Below are 17,286 nucleotides of genomic sequence, written 5' to 3'. Positions count from 1 at the left end.
AATTTATTTTGGCTCACAGCACGGTTCCCATAGAACTAATGTTTAATAAGATATTTTTATCCAAAATCTAATCTGCCCAAGACTACAAGAAACAAATGTTGGAGACTCATTACTTCATACAAAGTGGAGAGGAAATGCTGCATATTGAATTAACTCTTACACAGTGATTTATTTTGCCAAAGTAAATTCTGCAAGAAAAGCACATAGATGAGCGCAAACAGAAATAAGTCTGTGAAAGCAGCAAACACACCAAGGTTGGTAAATCGTGAACAGAATCTCTTTCCTTATAACAATTTCAATTTCTTAGTGTGAACTGACTTGACAAATGGTGATGCTATGTGGCTAGGTGGAAGGAGAGGGGGTGGGGTGGGGTGTGGGTAAGACCAGGGGCGTAGCCAGGGCCGGTTTTAGACAAAATGTGGCCTTGGGTGAAATTAAAAGTTGGGACCCATATTCTTAAGTATTGTATCAAGACATTTATTCACTTCTGTAAATGAAAACAAATATAGTCATGTAAAACATAGGGGGTCATTTATTAAGACAAGGTGTTTTAGACGTCGGTCTTAATAAAGCCCCTGCTCTATAAAGTTATGTAATGGTGCTGGCCTCCACATGACTTCGGAGCTTCCAGTGCCGTTTCTAAATGTAAGCCAGCTACCTAGCGGGGATAAAGTCCCGGATTGCCACGCAACGGTCACCACCATAGTTTTCATTATTTTGAACAAATGGAATTGAAAATAAATCAAATAATAACCTGTACAGTGACACAGAACTTAAAGGGGTTGCTCAATTTGGGGGGGGGGGGGGGGAGGGGGAAGGCAGTTGCAGTTGTAACACAATAATAACATATTTGAAAGAAAAAAAAATGTTTTAGGCTGGTTCACATGGGAGTTGCGGGTGACGTGCGTGAAAAGATGCGGGTGCGTTTCAGGAAAATGCGCAATTTTTCCCTGCGAGTGAAAAGCGTTTTAATGCGTTTTGCACGCGCGTGAGAAAAATAGGCATGTTTGGTACCCAAACCCAAACCCGGACTTCTTCACAGAAGTTCGGGTTTGGGTTAGGTGTTGTGTAGATTTTATTATTTTCCCTTATAACATGGTTATAAGGGAAAATAATAGCATTCTTAATACAGAATGCTAAGTAAATTAGGGATGGAGGTGTGATGGTGATGGATCATGTGATGGACCATGTGATGTGCGCAGTAACATCACCAAAGGTCCTTTTCTCCCAGCTCATCAAAGAAGAAGAAAGAAGAGAAGCCGGGCAGCGCGAACAAGTGGATAAGGTGAGTTTAATTTTTAATTTTTTTTTTTTTAACCCCTCCATCCCTAATTTATACATAACCATGTTATAAGGGAAAATAATAAAGATTGGGTCCCCATCCCGATTGTCTCCTAGCAACCAAATGTGAAAATCGCACCGCATACGCACTTTGCTTGCAGATGCTTGCGATTTTCACACAGCCCCATTCACTTCTATGGGGCCTGCGTTTCGTGAAAAACGCACAATATAGAGCATGTTGCGATTTTCACGCAATGAACAAGTGATGTGTGAAAATCACTGCTCAGGTGCACAGCCCAATAGAAATTAATGGGTCCAGATTCAGTGCGGGTGCAATGCGTTCACCTCACGCATTGCACCCACACGGAAATCTCGCCAGTGTGAAAGAGGCCTTAGTGTCTCCATGTTCTGAGAGCTATATTTTTTTTTATTTTTTTAGCGATATTCTTATGTAGGGGCTCATTTTTTGCGGGAAGAGGTGACAGTTTTATTGGTATCATTTTGTGGGACATGTGCCTTTTTGATCGCTTGGTGTTGCACTTTTTGTAATTTAAGGTAACAAAAATGTGTTTTTTTGACAGTTTTTTGGTTATCGGACGGGGTGGATCATGTGATATATTTATAGAGCCAGTTGTTACGGACGCGGCGATGCAGATATGTGTGTTTTTTTTTTTTTTGTTTTTTTTTAATTTTTTATTATAATTTTTTATTTATTAAAAACACAGTTTTTTTTAACTTTATTTCTAACTTTAACTTTTGGGGGTATGTTCCCCTCTGTAATGCATTACAATACATCTGTATTGTAATGCATTGTCTGTTAGTGTATTACACTGACTAATACACTAACAGGTTGCCTAGGAGACCCAGCCTGAGGCTGAATCTCCTGGGCACCCGTAGAAGGCAGGTTTCGATGCCAAGCAAGGCATTGGGCAGCCTCTGCACTGCATCAGGCTGCCTTATCACCCATCGGGTCCCTGCCACAGCAGCGCGGGGACCCAATGGGCTCCCTCACCCGCAGCAAACCCCTTCTATGTTGCGGTCAGCGCTGATCGTGGCATAGAAGAGGTTAATGCGCTAGCATCTGTGTTTTCACCGATGCTGGCGCATACAGCAAGGGTCCAGCTAATGGGAACAGCAGGTCCCCTGCAGCTGATCGGGTGAGCGCAGCTCCTGCACCCGCCCGATCAGCAGGCCGTAATAGTACGGTGCTGGGCGGCAAGTCGCGTCTCGCTGCGCCGTACTATTACGGCGCTGGTCGGGAAGGGGTTAATCACCATAGAATCAAGTATATATGTGATAAAGATCGGGCGTCACTGCCTAAACCTCAGAAGCATGAACAAATTGGCAATCCTGTATACACGTGTATATACATCATGCGGTGCTCAGCCAAAATAGTCTTCAATGAATCTCAAAACATAGAGCAAATTGTAAGGCGGCACTAACCATTTGTTGAATATAACTCCTTTATTCATCTAAAAAGACATATACATACAGGGCAGGGGCGGACAAATTTCATGCAACATTTCAGTACTCTTAGCAGGACTTTTCTCAAGCAGTAGGTGGACTGAAACGTTGCATTGAACAACTTTGGGGAGTGCCGTTGATTTTCTTTTCTACATAGATAGAGACAGACAGATAGATATTATTCGATAGATATGACAAATACAGATGATAAAGAAACATGGGTAGATAGAGGATGCAGAAAGAAATACACTGCTCAAAAAAATAAAGGGAACACAAAAATAACACATCCTAGATCTGAGTTAATTAAATATTCTTCTGAAATACTTTGTTCTTTACATAGTTGAATGTGCTGACTACAAAATCACACAAAAATAAAAAAAATGGAAATCAAATTTTTCAACCCATGGAGGTCTGGATTTGGAGTCACACTCAAAATTAAAGTGGAAAAACACACTACAGGCTAAGCCAACTTTGATGTAATGTCCTTAAAACAAGTCAAAATGAGGCTCAGTAGTGTGTGTGGCCTCCACGTGCCTGTATGACCTCCCTACAACGCCTGTGCATGCTCCTGATGAGGTGGCGGACGTCTCCTGAGGGATCTCCTCCCAGACCTGGACTAAAGCATCTGCCAACTCCTGGACAGTCTGTGGTGCAACGTGACGTTGGTGGATAGAGCGAGACATGATGTCCCAGATGTGCTCAATTGGATTCAGGTCTGGGGAACGGGCGGGCCAGTCCATAGCATCAATGCCTTCGTCTTGCAGGAACTGCTGACACACTCCAGACACATGAGGTCTAGCATTGTCTTGCATTAGGAGAAACCCAGGGCCAACCGCACCAGCATATGGTCTCACAAGGGGTCTGAGGATCTCATCTCGGTACCTAATGGCAGTCAGGCTACCTCTGGCGAGCACATGGAGGGCTGTGTGGCCCTCCAAAGAAATGCCACCCCACACTATTACTGACCCAATGCCAAACCGGTCATACTGGAGGATGTTGCAGGCAGCAGAACGTTCTCCACAGCGTCTCCAGACTCTGTCACGTCTGTCACATGTGCTCAGTGTGAAGCTGCTTTCATCTGTGAAGAGCACAGGGCGCCAGTGGCGAATTTGCCAATCTTGGTGTTCTCTGGCAAATGCCAAACGTCCTGCACGGTGTTGGGCTGTAAGCTCAACCCCCACCTGTGGACGTCGGGCCCTCATATCACCCTCATGGAGTCTGTTTCTGACCGTTTGAGCAGACACATGCACATTTGTGGCCTGCTGGAGGTCATTTTGCAGGGCTCTGGCAGTGCTCCTCCTGTTCCTCCTTGCACAAAGGTGGAGGTAGCGGTCCTGCTGCTGGGTTGTTGCCCTCCTATGGCCTCCTTCACGTCTCCTGATGTACTGGCCTGTCTCCTGGTAGCGCCTCCATGCTCTGGACACTACGCTGACAGACACAGCAAACCTTCTTGCCACAGCTCGCATTGATGTGCCATCCTGGATAAGCTGCACTACCTGAGCCACTTGTGTGGGTTGTAGACTCCGTCTCATGCTACCACTAGAGTGAAAGCACCGCCAGCATTCAAAAGTGACCAAAACATCAGCCAGGAAGCATAGGAACTGAGAAGTGATCTGTGGTCACCACCTGCAGAACCACTCCTTTATTGGGGGTGTCTATCCCATTTGCACAACAGCATGTGAAATTGATTGTCACTCAGTGTTGCTTCCTAAGTGGACAGTTTGATTTCACAGAAGTGTGATTAACTTGGAGTTACATTGTGTTGTTTAAGTGTTCCCTTTATTTTTTTGAGCAGTGTATATTTGTGAAATGGACAGATACATTATAAATACAGTCCTGATCAAAAGTTTAAGACCACTTGAAAAATTGCAAAAAATCATATTTTACATTGTTGGATCTTAACAAGGTTCCAAGTAGAGCTTCAACATACAACAAGAAGAAATGGAAGTGAGACAAAACATTTTTTGAGCATTCAATTAATTGAAAATAACGATTAAACTGAAACAGGCTGTTTTTCAGCTGATCAAAAGTTTAGGACCACATCCCTTTAAAAGGCCAAATCTGTGCAAAGATGTGGATTCATTGTCATTTTCTGTCAGGTAGTCACACGTTGTGATGGCAAAGGCAAAAAAACTCTCCCTTTTTGAACGTGGTCGGGTTGTTGAACTGCATAAGCAGGGTCTCTCACAGCATGCCATTGCTGCTGCTGAGTAAGACAGTCATTTGGAATTTCTTAAATGATCCTGAGGGTTATGGAAGAAAAAAGTAGAAGTGGAAGACCCAAAAAATTTTATCAGCACTGAGCCGGAGGATCCAATTGGCTGTCCGTCAAGACACTGGACGATCCTCGACCCAAATTACGGCCCTTACTGGTGCTGACTGCAGCCCCATAACCATCAGACGGCATCTGAGTCTGAAGGGCTTCAAAAACAAGAAACGTCTGCAAAGACCTCGTCTCCTTGAACGCCACAGAACTGCTCGTTTGGACTTTGCAAGAGAGCACCAAAAATGGGACATTCAAAGATGGAAGAAAGTTTTATTCTCTGATGAGAAAAAATGTAACCTTGATGGTCCTGATGGCTGCCAACGTTACTGGCATGACAAGCAGATCCCACCTGAGATGTTTTCTACTCGCCACAGTGGAGGGGGCGCCATAATGGTCTGGGGTGCTTTTTCCTTCAGTGGAACAATGGAGCTTCAGGAAGTGCAGGGGCGTCAAACGGTCGCTGGCTATGTCCAGATGTTGCAGAGAGCATTCCTTATGACTGAGGGCCCTCGTCTGTGTGGTAACGACCGTGGTTTTCAACAGGACAACGCTACAGTACACAATGCCTGCAGGACAAGGGACTTCTTCCAGGAGAATAACATCACTCTTTTGGCCCATCCTGCGTGTTCCCCTGATCTAAATCCAATTGAGAACCTTTGGGGATGGATGGCAAGGGAAGTTTACAAAAATGGACAACAGTTCCAGACAGTAGATGGCCTTCGTGCGGCCGTCTTCACCACTTGGAGAAATGTTCCCACTCACCTCATGGAAACGCTTGCATCAAGCATGCCGAAACGAATTTTGGAAGTGATAAACAATAACGGCGGAGCTACTCATTACTGAGTTCATGTTTGGAAGTTGTATTTCTGTTTTGGGGGGGTTTAGTTTTTTTTTGTAGGTGTGGTCCTAAACTTTTGATCAGCTGAAAAACAGCCTGTTTCAGTTTATTCGTTGTTTTCATTAAATTGAATGCTCAAAAAATGTTTTGTCTCACTCCCATTTCTTCTTGTTGCATGTTGAAGCTCTACTTGGAACCTTTTTAAGATCCAGGCATGCAAAATATGATTTTTTGCCATTTTTCAAGTGGTCTTAAAGTTTTGATCAGGACTGTATTACATTATATTTATACAACTGTGTTCCAGGCAACAAATAGCAAAAAAACAGCTACAGTGTATGAGTGTGTGTGTAGGGGGAGTGAGGGGGTGGGAACAGGTCCTGTATATTCTCTGCAGGCTGCCTCCCCTCCTGTTAGTCCTATCAGGGCACATTTGCCATCAAGCAGCCCTTGTAATTTATTGCAGCACAGTGAGTTGCAGTTGTCTATCGTCCCCCAGGCTCCTCCCACCAATTTCTGGATCACTGCAGCTTGGCTTACTCACTTCTTCGCTTCCTATCTTCTGAATCTCCAACTCTTATTATGGGTGATTTTAATAACCCCATTGATGATCCTATCTTACCATCAGCCTCTCACTTTCTTTCTATAACCTCCTCTCTTGGCCTCTCACAACTTACTTCCTCTGCCACACATGAACAGGGCAATACACTTGATCTAGTCTTCTTTCGTCACTGCTCAGTCTCAAACTTTACTAACTCATCCTTCCCACTTTCTGACCACCATCTTGTTTCATTTACTATTAAGACCTCTCACTTCTCTCATGACAATCCTACTTTTCACACTTACATAATCCTACACACCATTAACTGCCAGCAACTTATTGACACCCTGCAATTAGCTCTTACCCCAATCTCTTCCCTCTCCCGTCCAGACTTGGCTGCCAATCATTACAACCAGACCCTCAAAACCACCCTAGATGAAGTTGCTCCAGTATACATCCGACCCTCCCGACACAGAACATGACAACCCTGGCACACATCAGAAACACATTTTCTCTAGCACTGCTCCATATGTGCAGAACGCTTATGGAGAAAATAGTGAATATCAGCGGACTTCCTCCATCATAAGTTCATGCTCAAAACATACAATTCGGCCCGCATCATTGCCAAACCAAAGTACCTCACCTCTCTCATCTCCTCACTCTCAAATAACCCAAAAACTACTCTTTGACATTTTTTTTTCCCTTCTGATCCCTAAAGTTCCAGAACCTGTCACTGACCTCTGCGCTGATGGCATGGCCACTTACTTCAGAGACAAGATGGGCAGTATCCGGCAGGAAATAATCTCCCAGACCCTAAATAATTTCAATCCTCCTCCCTCCCATTCCTCCACATGCTCTCTCTCCTCTTTTGACCCTATAACAGAGGTCTTCAGTCTTCTTTTTTCTAGTGTTGATCATGAATATTCTAATCGCAAATTTTATTTGCGAAGATCTAGAATATAGTGCTATATCTTCGTAATCGCGAATATTCTAGATTTTTCTTCATCAGTACTCTCACTGCTTCTTACTTGTGGGCCAATGAGAAGGCTGCAATATCTTTGTCAAAGCTTAGCAACATCCCTAGCAACCAATAGGAAAGTTGCCTACCCCTTACTATATAAAAACCTCCCCAAGCAGCCATTTTCTGCTGTTTTTTGCAGTTCTGAGAGAGAGAGCAGTGTCATTGCTGTGCTCTGTGCTTTGCTGAGTCATCTGGATCCCTATTCAATTACAATAGATAGATAGATAGATAGTTAGCTCATATATATAATACACATAGTTAGTGGGAGATAGTCAGTGTAGGTTAGATAGTGATTAAGTGTAGCTGACAGGTTCCAGTGCAGGGTATTAGGTAGTGTGATAGGAATTACTGTGCTGTGATAGGGATTTGTGTCTTTAAAAAAAAAAAGTTATTACCTGTCTGTTTTTCTGTGTGTGCGTGGCTGAAAAATGGATGTGCAATGTGCATGCGAGAGATATTTCTCTGCTGTCCATGCATACATGCTACAGACATAGTGCTGAGATGTCATAACAATACTTAATGCACCAATCAGTAATATCTAAAATGTGAAGTTGCATGTATTGCGCCAAAAAATATGCGCATCATTAGTGCCGATTTGTGCAATCGAGAATATTTTGGAGCACTCTATCTGTATAAAAAGCTATTGTTCTGTCATGCATGCGAAATGTAATCAAAAACAGTGCTGTAATGTAAAATTACTTACAGTGATCAGGAGTTCTTCTTCAGTCACGAAAGTTGCTGCCAACCATTTTGTCCAATCTCAGGAAACTTCTAGCAGCTTGAAAAATTTAGCAAAAGTGATCCACGCCTGTATTGCGTGTGCAATACACGCATATTACATTGTCGATTTTTGCAATTAAGAAAATAATGACTGGAGATCACAAATTCTAGAATTTGCGAATTTATGGCGAATATTAGGCCAAAAATTCGCAAAATATTGCGAAAATGAATATTGCCTATGCTGCTCTACACTACTCTCTTCTTCTCAACCCACGACCTGTAGCAGTGATCCTATTCCATCACACCTCCTGCAGTCCCTCTCCCTGGCTGTCATTACTCACCTAACTCAATTCTTAACCTTACACCCTTCCCTTCAGCCCTACTGTTAGGCTACATGCCAACACTTGTTGCACAGGTGCAATGGACTCTACAGCGGCAAGGGGTCCCTTTTAGTGAATGTTTGTCATAACGCCAGTTTCAGTGAAGCAACAAGGGCACAGGGCCCCTTTTAGTGATATGGTGGTAGATGATACCCAGGTGTAGGAATGCCAGAGTGGTGTAGGGTGACCTAAATGTCCCTTAAAGAGGACCTTTCACTAGAATGAAACATCTAAACTAACTATACAGACATAGAGAGCGGCGCCCAGGGATCCCCCTGCACTTACTGTTATACCTGGGCGCCGCTCCGTTCTCACGGTATAGCCTCCGGTATCTTCATATGTTCGGCTCCACCCAGGGAAACCTGCCGCCGTCTCTTTCTCCCAGGCTGTAGCGCTGGCCAATCGCAGCGCTCAGCTCATAGCCTGAGAGAAAAAAAAGCCTCTCAGGCTATAAGCTGAGCGCTGCGATTGGCCAGCGCTACAGCATGGGAGAATGAGACGCCGGCAGGTTCCCCTGGGTGGAGCCTAACTATGAAGATACCGGAGCCCAGGTATAACAGTAAGTGCAGGGGGATCCCTGGGCGCCGCTCTCCATGTCTGTATAGTTAGTTTAGATGTTTCATTCTAGTAAAAGGTCCTCTTTAAGGTGTTGTGCACATGTCACGGTGCTCTTACCTGTATACGATGGACCACAGGCGTTGTCGTCCGAAGCACAGCAAATAGGGGGAATTGTTGATGAAGGGGATGATGAAATAAATGGAGTCCAGACCTTGTGATGTAGTTGATAACCACTTTACTTTCGATAAATGTCCTTCCAAACAGTTTACAGGCTTTGTCTTGATTTCCAGAAGGCTTTGGCATTAACTGTGGCAGACAAACTCCTTTCTGCTACGTCTGTTGCTCTCTGGCTCTGCTGTGCTAACAGGCTGGCTATAGAACTTAGCTTCCTCTTTAGGCTGTACTTCACTTGGTAATCTGTTCTGTCTCTAGCTTTGTCCAGGGAACTTTACTCCTGGCTGCTGAGGCTCTTTGCTGTGGCCTCCAGGTCCAGCTGAGCTGAAGGTGCTCAAGCTGACTCAGGCAGGGCTTATCCAGCAGGGACGGGCTCCTGCTTCCTTACCCTAGCAGGGGGTAAGCTCAACTGACTCTAAAATAGAACTCCACCCTCCATGCAGCAAGTGGGACACACCCACCATACCCCAGAGAGGGTGTTAGAATAGAATAGAAAATTCCATTCTCTGTAAGGTAGCTCTGCCGTGTTTGCTGCCACCTGCTGGTAAACCAGGCATATTACGCTTGAACAGTTACATAACAAGATTATGAATGCACATTGTACAGGACCTAGGAATTAATACATATTATGACACATGGTTAAACATAGAAGACAGTAGCATAGTGCAGAAGTGGTAATGCACCTCTGGGGTGTTACACAGGATCGCAGACTTTTCGTGATCCCCTGAAAATGAATCTCAAAATAAGTCTCAAAAATTCCAAAACGGCTGGATTTCTTGTGACTGGGATGGCAATCCCATTCATTTCTATGGGATAACCAATACTCTACATTCCTGGCCACGACCAGAGTCGCAGTGTAGCCCTAGCCTACTTGGAAAACACTATGTATAGCAATACAAAACATTCAGGATAATTCAGTGCCACATACCTCTTACATCCAGTGACATCTCCTCTGATATAGACGTTCTCTTTCCTCATCTTCTCCGTTCAGACCAGACCGCCATGATGATTTCTTTCAGCCATCTCTTGTCTCTGCTGAGTTTGACAAACAGACATCTTAGTTTCCTACTTTTCCATCATCACCCACCTTCTGAACACCCCATCCTGCCACCAACAATACAGAGCACAGTACACCCACTGTCTCCAATCCAGTGTCTCTTGTGGGGGATTGGGGCTCAGTGGTCCGCCTGACTATGGCCCTGTGACCCTCCCAGGCATCGCTTCGTCCCCCAACTCCAGGCTATCTCCCAGCCTCGTGGTCCCTCAGCCTTGCCCAGCTGAGACCACACAGACAGAGTCTCCAGGCCTCTGTCCACAGGTAACACACTCCCCCCCTACCGACACCCTGGGAGGTGCTTTATGCCAGAAAGAGTACCTCTAGCTGGTCTCACCTGTGGTGGAATAGGGGTGTCGACCGCACTATCCACCCCTTCCTTGCCTCTAACCTGTGTGAGACTTGTCACTGTCTCACACCGCCCATTGACTATAAACGTCCTATGGGCGGACGTTTATCTCTGAATGGATGTTCTGGTCATGTGACTGCCAGGGTCGGGAGAGTGCAGGAGCTGTCGGGACCTCGATCAGCCCTGCACTGAGGCTGTACAGCATTGTATTCTGCTGTACAGCCTCTCTTGGGGGTGTATTTCCCCTGTAACTGGGGCTACTATGTCAGACCCAGTTACAGGAGAAATCAATAGCGAAAAAAAAGTGATGTTAAATGTCCCCCAGAGGTCTTGTATGACCTTATGGGGGACGCAAAGTGTAAAATAAAATAAAAATAAAAAAAAGTAAAGTGTTTTATAAAAAAAAATCCCCCAATTACGTAAAAAAAAAAGTAAAAAATAGGAAAAATAATTAAAATAGACATATTTGGTATTTCCGCGTACATGACGGCCGGCTCTATAAATATATCACATGATCCACCCCGTCCAATGAACACTATAAAATTTTTTAATTAATATTGTGTAAAAAAAAAACATTTTTGTCACCTTACATCACAAAAAGTGCAACACCAATTTGATAAAAAAAAGGTGTATGTCCCACAAAATGGTACCAATGGTACCAATAAAATCGTCAAACCGTAAAAGCGTCACCTCAACCCGCAAAAAATGAGCCATTACATAAGAAAATCGCTCAAAAGAAAAAAAATATACACTCACCTAAAGAATTATTAGGAACACCTGTTCTATTTCTCATTAATGTGATTATCTAGTCAACCAATCACATGGCAGTTGCTTAAATGCATGTAGGGTTGTGGTCCTGGTCAATACAATCTCCTGAACTCCAAACTGAATGTCAGAATGGGAAAGAAAGGTGATTTAAGCAATTTTGAGCGTGGCATGGTTGTTGGTGCCAGACGGGCCGGTCTGAGTATTTCACAATCTGCTCAGTTACTGGGATTTTCACGCACAACCATTTCTAGGGTTTACAAAGAATGGTGTGAAAAGGGAAAAACATCCAGTATGCGGCAGTCCTGTGGGCAAAAATGCCTTGTGGATGCTAGAGGTCAGAGGAAAATGGGCCGACTGATTCAAGCTGATAGAAGAGCAACGTTGACTGAAATAACCACTCGTTACAACCGAGGTATGCAGCAAAGCATTTGTGAAGCCACAACATGCACAACCTTGAGGCGGATGGGCTACAACAGCAGAAGACCCCACCGGGTACCACTCATCTCCACTACAAATAGAAAAAAGAGGCTACAATTTGCACGAGCTCACCAAAATTGGACTGTTGAAGACTGGAAAAATGGTTTCTTGAACATGACAATGAGTTCACTGTACTAAAATGGCCCCCACAGTCACCAGATCTCAACCCAATAGAGCATCTTTGGGATGTGATGGAACGGGAGCTTCGTGCCTTGGATGTGCATCCCTCAAATCTCCATCAACTGCAAGATGCTATCCTATCAATATGGGCCAACATTTCTAAAGAATGCTATCAGCACCTTGTTGAATCAATGCCACGTAGAATTAAGGCAGTTCTGAAGGCAAAAGGGGTCCAACACCGTATTAGTATGGTGTTCCTAATAATTCTTTAGGTGAGTGTATATATAGCTCTCAGGACATGGAGACATTAAAACATAATTTTTTTGTTTAAAAAATGCTATTATTGTATAAAAGTGAAATAAATAAATAAAAGTATATATATTAGGTATCACCGCATCCGTAACAACCAGCCATATAAAAATATTACATGACCTAACCCCTCAGGTGAACACCATAAAAAAAATATATTTAAACAGTGCCAAAAAAGCAATTTTTTGTCACCTTCCATCACAAAAATTGTAACACCAAGCGATAAAAAAGGCTTATGCCCCCTAAAATAGTATCAATCAAACTGTCACCTCATCCTGAAAAAAATGACCCTAACTAAGACATCTGGTCAAAAAAAATAAAAACTATGGCTCTCAGACTATGGAGACACTAAAACATCATTTTTTTGTTTGTTTGAAAAATGCTATTGTGTAAAACTTAAATAAGAAAAAGTATACATATTAGATATTGCCATGTCTGCAACGATCTTCTCTATAAAAATGATCCAACCCCTCAGGTGAACGCTGTAAAAATAAATAAATAAAAACTGTGCTAAAACAACCAATTTTTTAGTCACCTTGCCCCATAAAGTGTGATAATAAATGATCAAAAAATCATATGTACCCAAAAAAGGTACCAATAAAAACATCAACTCTTCCTGCAAAAAAGGAGCCTCTGCACAAGACGATCGACAGAAAAATAAAAAAAATATGGCGTTCAGAAAATGGAGACACAAACATATATTTTTTCAAAAATGCTTTATTATGTAAAACTGAAACAAACAAACAAAGAAAGTAGACATATTTGATATCATTGCGTCTGTAATAACCTGCTCTATAAAAATAGCACATTATCTACCCTGTCAGATAAATGTTGTCAAAAAATAAATAAATATGGAATTCTTTTGTTACGTTGCCTCACCAATAATGTAATATACAGCAATTTAAAATCATATGTACCCCAAAATAGTACCAATAAAACTGGCACCTTATCCCCTAGTTTCCAAAATGGGGTCACTTTTTGGGAGATTCTACTGTAAGGGTGCATCAGGGGGGCTTCAAATGGGACATGGCATCTAAAAACTAGTTCAGCAAAATCTGCCTTCCAAAAACCATATGCCGCTCCTTTTCTTCTGTGCCCTGCCGTGTGCCCTTACATCAGTTTATCACCATATGTGGGGTGTTTATGTAAACCGCAGAATCAGGGTAATAAATATTAAGTTTTGTTTGGCTGTTAACCCTCTATGTGTTAAAGAAAAAATGGATTAAAATAGAAAATCTGCCAAAAAAGTCAAATTTTGAAATTTCTTCTCCATTTTCCTTTAATTCTTGTGGAACACCTAAAGGGTTAACAAAGTTTATAAAATCAGTTTTGAGTAACTTGAGGGGTGTAGTTTCTACAATGGGGGTCATTTATGGGAGGTTTCCACTATGTAAGCCCCACAAAGTGACTTCAGAACTGAGCTGGTCCTTAAAAAAGTAGACTTTGGAATTTTTTTTTTTAATTGCTTAAAAAAATTCTAAACCTTCTAGCGTCCTAAAAAGATTACATTACATTACCCAAAATGATGCCCACATAAAGTAGATATATGGGGAATGTTAATTAATTAATATTTTATGAGGCATCACTATCTGTCTTAAAAGCAGAGAGATTCAAATTTAGAAAGTCATTTTTTTCAAATTTTCATAAACTTTTGGATAAAAAAATAAATAAAAGGTAAAATATATTGACTCAAATTTACCATTAACATGATGTACAATGTGTCACGAGAAAACAATCTCTGAATGGCTTGGATAAGTAAAAGCGTTCCAAAGTTATTACCACATAAAGTGACACATGTTAGATTAGCAAAATTTGTCCTGGTCAGGAAGGGGGTAAATGGCCCGGTCTGGAAGTGGTTAAAGTGTGTGCTAATACAAAAATGCCCCCTTATAATGCATGCCAATGCAAAACATGCCAATAATTCCCCTTCATAAGGTGTGCCAATACAAAAACATGTCTCCTTATGTGTGCCAGTACAAAATGCACCTATTTAGTGCCCCCAGTAGATGCCCCCATAGTGCTCCTCCTCTCCCACAGTGGTCCAACAGCATTGTGCCAAATAAAAAAATAATACTGCCTGGGGCTTCTGAGCAAAATACAAATGTAGCTGGTTCCTACACTGCCCTGAAAATATGGACTTGGATAAGTCCAAGAGAGGCAGTGTATTAGTGATAGGGACCCGTCTGCGGAAGCCACCTTGACCCTTGGTAGATGGGCCGACATAAGTTTGATCAAAATGTGCGCTTAGAGCTTCCATTGATCCATTTATAGTAGGTATAATACCACTTTAATTTAGAATGATCCACATTTCTCAGCTTTACTGCTTATATGTGTGTGCATCCATTATTTTTTTATCAACTAAAAAATAATAAACACATATACTTACCTCCATGCAGGACGGTGATACATTATTGGTGGTGCAACACTGGCTTAGGGGCCCAGTTGCGACCTCTATAGCTGAAACCCTAATAGCTACACCCCTGCGTAAGACATGTTTAATGATTTCTTGCAGCAGACTGCAACACTGTGTTGGAAGATGATACTCACACAGTGGCACAGATTTACTAATCCTAAAGATGACATAAGCATAGACCGGCTGTCTAGACCTGCACCAGGTGTAACACACGGGCTCAGGCTGGATGATTAATATGGTGCAACTATAGACACTTTTTTCTCACTCTATGCCACCTATTGGTTGGCTTAGTTTGAGGCAGATTTTTTACACCAGAATTGTGGTGCAATTTGTATGAAAAATGGTGCATCTTAGGCCCAACCTCTTTACTATGAAGCTTTGTCCACTTTCCACTATGCCCCACCCCCTGTCGAGTATGTCAGAAAAGTCTAGAAACTCTAGATGCACTAAATTGCACCACTTTTTAGACAGATTTTTGGCATGGACATATTAGTAAATCTGGGCCAATGACCATAACTTGCACCACACTTTATAAGACAAAAATGCAGTCTAAATGGACTGGATGTGGGTTTTGTGGTGGTAGGAAAGGATCATTCTTCTAATATAAAATGACTGATAATAATATATAATCTTACAGCACCAAATTATTATCAGTTACAAGTTATGCACTACAGGGCTTCATCTGGTTGCTGCTTAGAGAAAAATCACGTCTTCTCAAATCTATAAGCCCAAATTGTGAGGGTGCTGTGACATATGTGCCCGTGCTGCGAGTACCACGCACAGGTTAGGGATAATTGCCGTACTGTACTTATACTTGCAACTTGAAACCATGGCAAGTACAGGTGCAAGATGGCAATTAGCTGCAATCCATCTGCTGTACATGCGACTCAGCCGTGAAAGTGTAATAGCACCATTAACGTTACTTGAGGAGAGTGGTTTTAATGGACTGTTTGGGACTACATAGAAAAATCTCATTTAAATGAGCACAAAACGTAGCTCAAACTACATAACAGCCCTGTGCTCAGTTTTTGGATTTGTATTATAACATATGTTTTAATTTGGAAGCTGCGATACACATTGTATTGCAAAGTGTGTGTACATCCTGTTATATGAGAATTATTTACCTAGTCCCCATGAACTTCACTGAAGGGAATCTGTCACCATTGATCTTCCTATCCAGCTGTTTTTCTTTTGTTGATTCCTGTTCCTGAGTTATGGTAATTCTTCTTAATATGCAAATTAGGCAGTTACTGCAATGAGGATGTCACGTTGTTGCACCCAAGCTCCACTCTTCTCTGTGGCCAGCCCATAGGGTCAGGCAGCGGCAAAGCACTGAGGGAGGGGCTAGGCAGTGAAACAAGTGGAACTTGCGTACAACAAGAGCAATAGTGAAACCCTCATTGCACCAAATGCCAAATTTGCATATAAAGAAAAATGTATTATAACTCCGGAACTGAGTCTTTGATCAACAAAAGAAAAGCAGTGTATTAAGGTGCACATGTGTACAGTATATGTAGACAGGAAGCATAAATTTACAAAAAGGCTCTTTAGTGTATTTTTTTGTAATTATTTTTATTATAATTCAAAAAAATATTTCCATGCAAATACATATCCAAATATATTATTACTTTATTACTTTTTTCTCCCAACCTCATAATACCCCACCCTCCCATTGCTGTGCGTCTCTCTAAGAAAGAGGGCAATCAAAGAAGAAGATTTAAAATTTCCAATCCGCCCATATCTTAATCTATTTATTTTCTATCCTATATTCCTTTGTTTATTAAGAACTTTCTCGTATCTTTTAATCTTGTTGACCAAGTTAATCAATTTAATCACTGTTGGAATATCCTGAGAAAACCAGACCCGTGTAATCAACAATCTTGCCAAAAACATTACCTTAATCAGGAGAGTCCTTTTATGTTTGTAACAGTTTACCCTGGACAGATCACCCAATATCCAACACTCAACCATAAACGGAATCACAATTTTCAATTTATGGGTAATAAAGTCGTCCATCGCTGACCAGTATTCTTGTAGATCTGTGCATCGCCAGAACATATGGATAAAGTCGGCTTCTGGTGCATCGCAGCGTGGGCAATTGGATGTATTCCTTAACTCCTTAGGGACCGGGCTAATTTTCACCTTAAGGACCAGGCCATTTTTTGCTAATCTGACCAGTGTCACTTTATGTGGTGATAACTTTTAAATGCTTTTACTTATCCCGGCCATTCTGAGATTGTTTTTTCGTCACATATTGTACTTTATGACACTGGTAAAATGGAGTAAAAAAAAAATATCATTTTTATTTATAAAAAAATACCAAAATTTAACAAAAATTTTGAAAAATTTGCAAATTTTTAAGTTTAAATTTCTCTACTTCTATAATACATAGTAATACCTCCAAAAATAGTTATTACTTTACATTTCCCATATGTCTACTTCATGGTTGGATCATTTTGGGAATGATATTTTATTTTTTGGGGATGTTACAAGGCTTAGAAGTTTACTAGCAAATCTTGAAATTTTTCAGAAATTTTCAAAAACCCACTTTTTAAG

Source organism: Bufo bufo, chromosome 4, assembly GCF_905171765.1.
Source record: "Bufo bufo chromosome 4, aBufBuf1.1, whole genome shotgun sequence".
Lineage (NCBI taxonomy): Eukaryota > Metazoa > Chordata > Amphibia > Anura > Bufonidae > Bufo > Bufo bufo.
The sequence above is the reverse complement of the archived record's forward strand: the minus strand, read 5'-3'. Positions refer to the sequence as shown.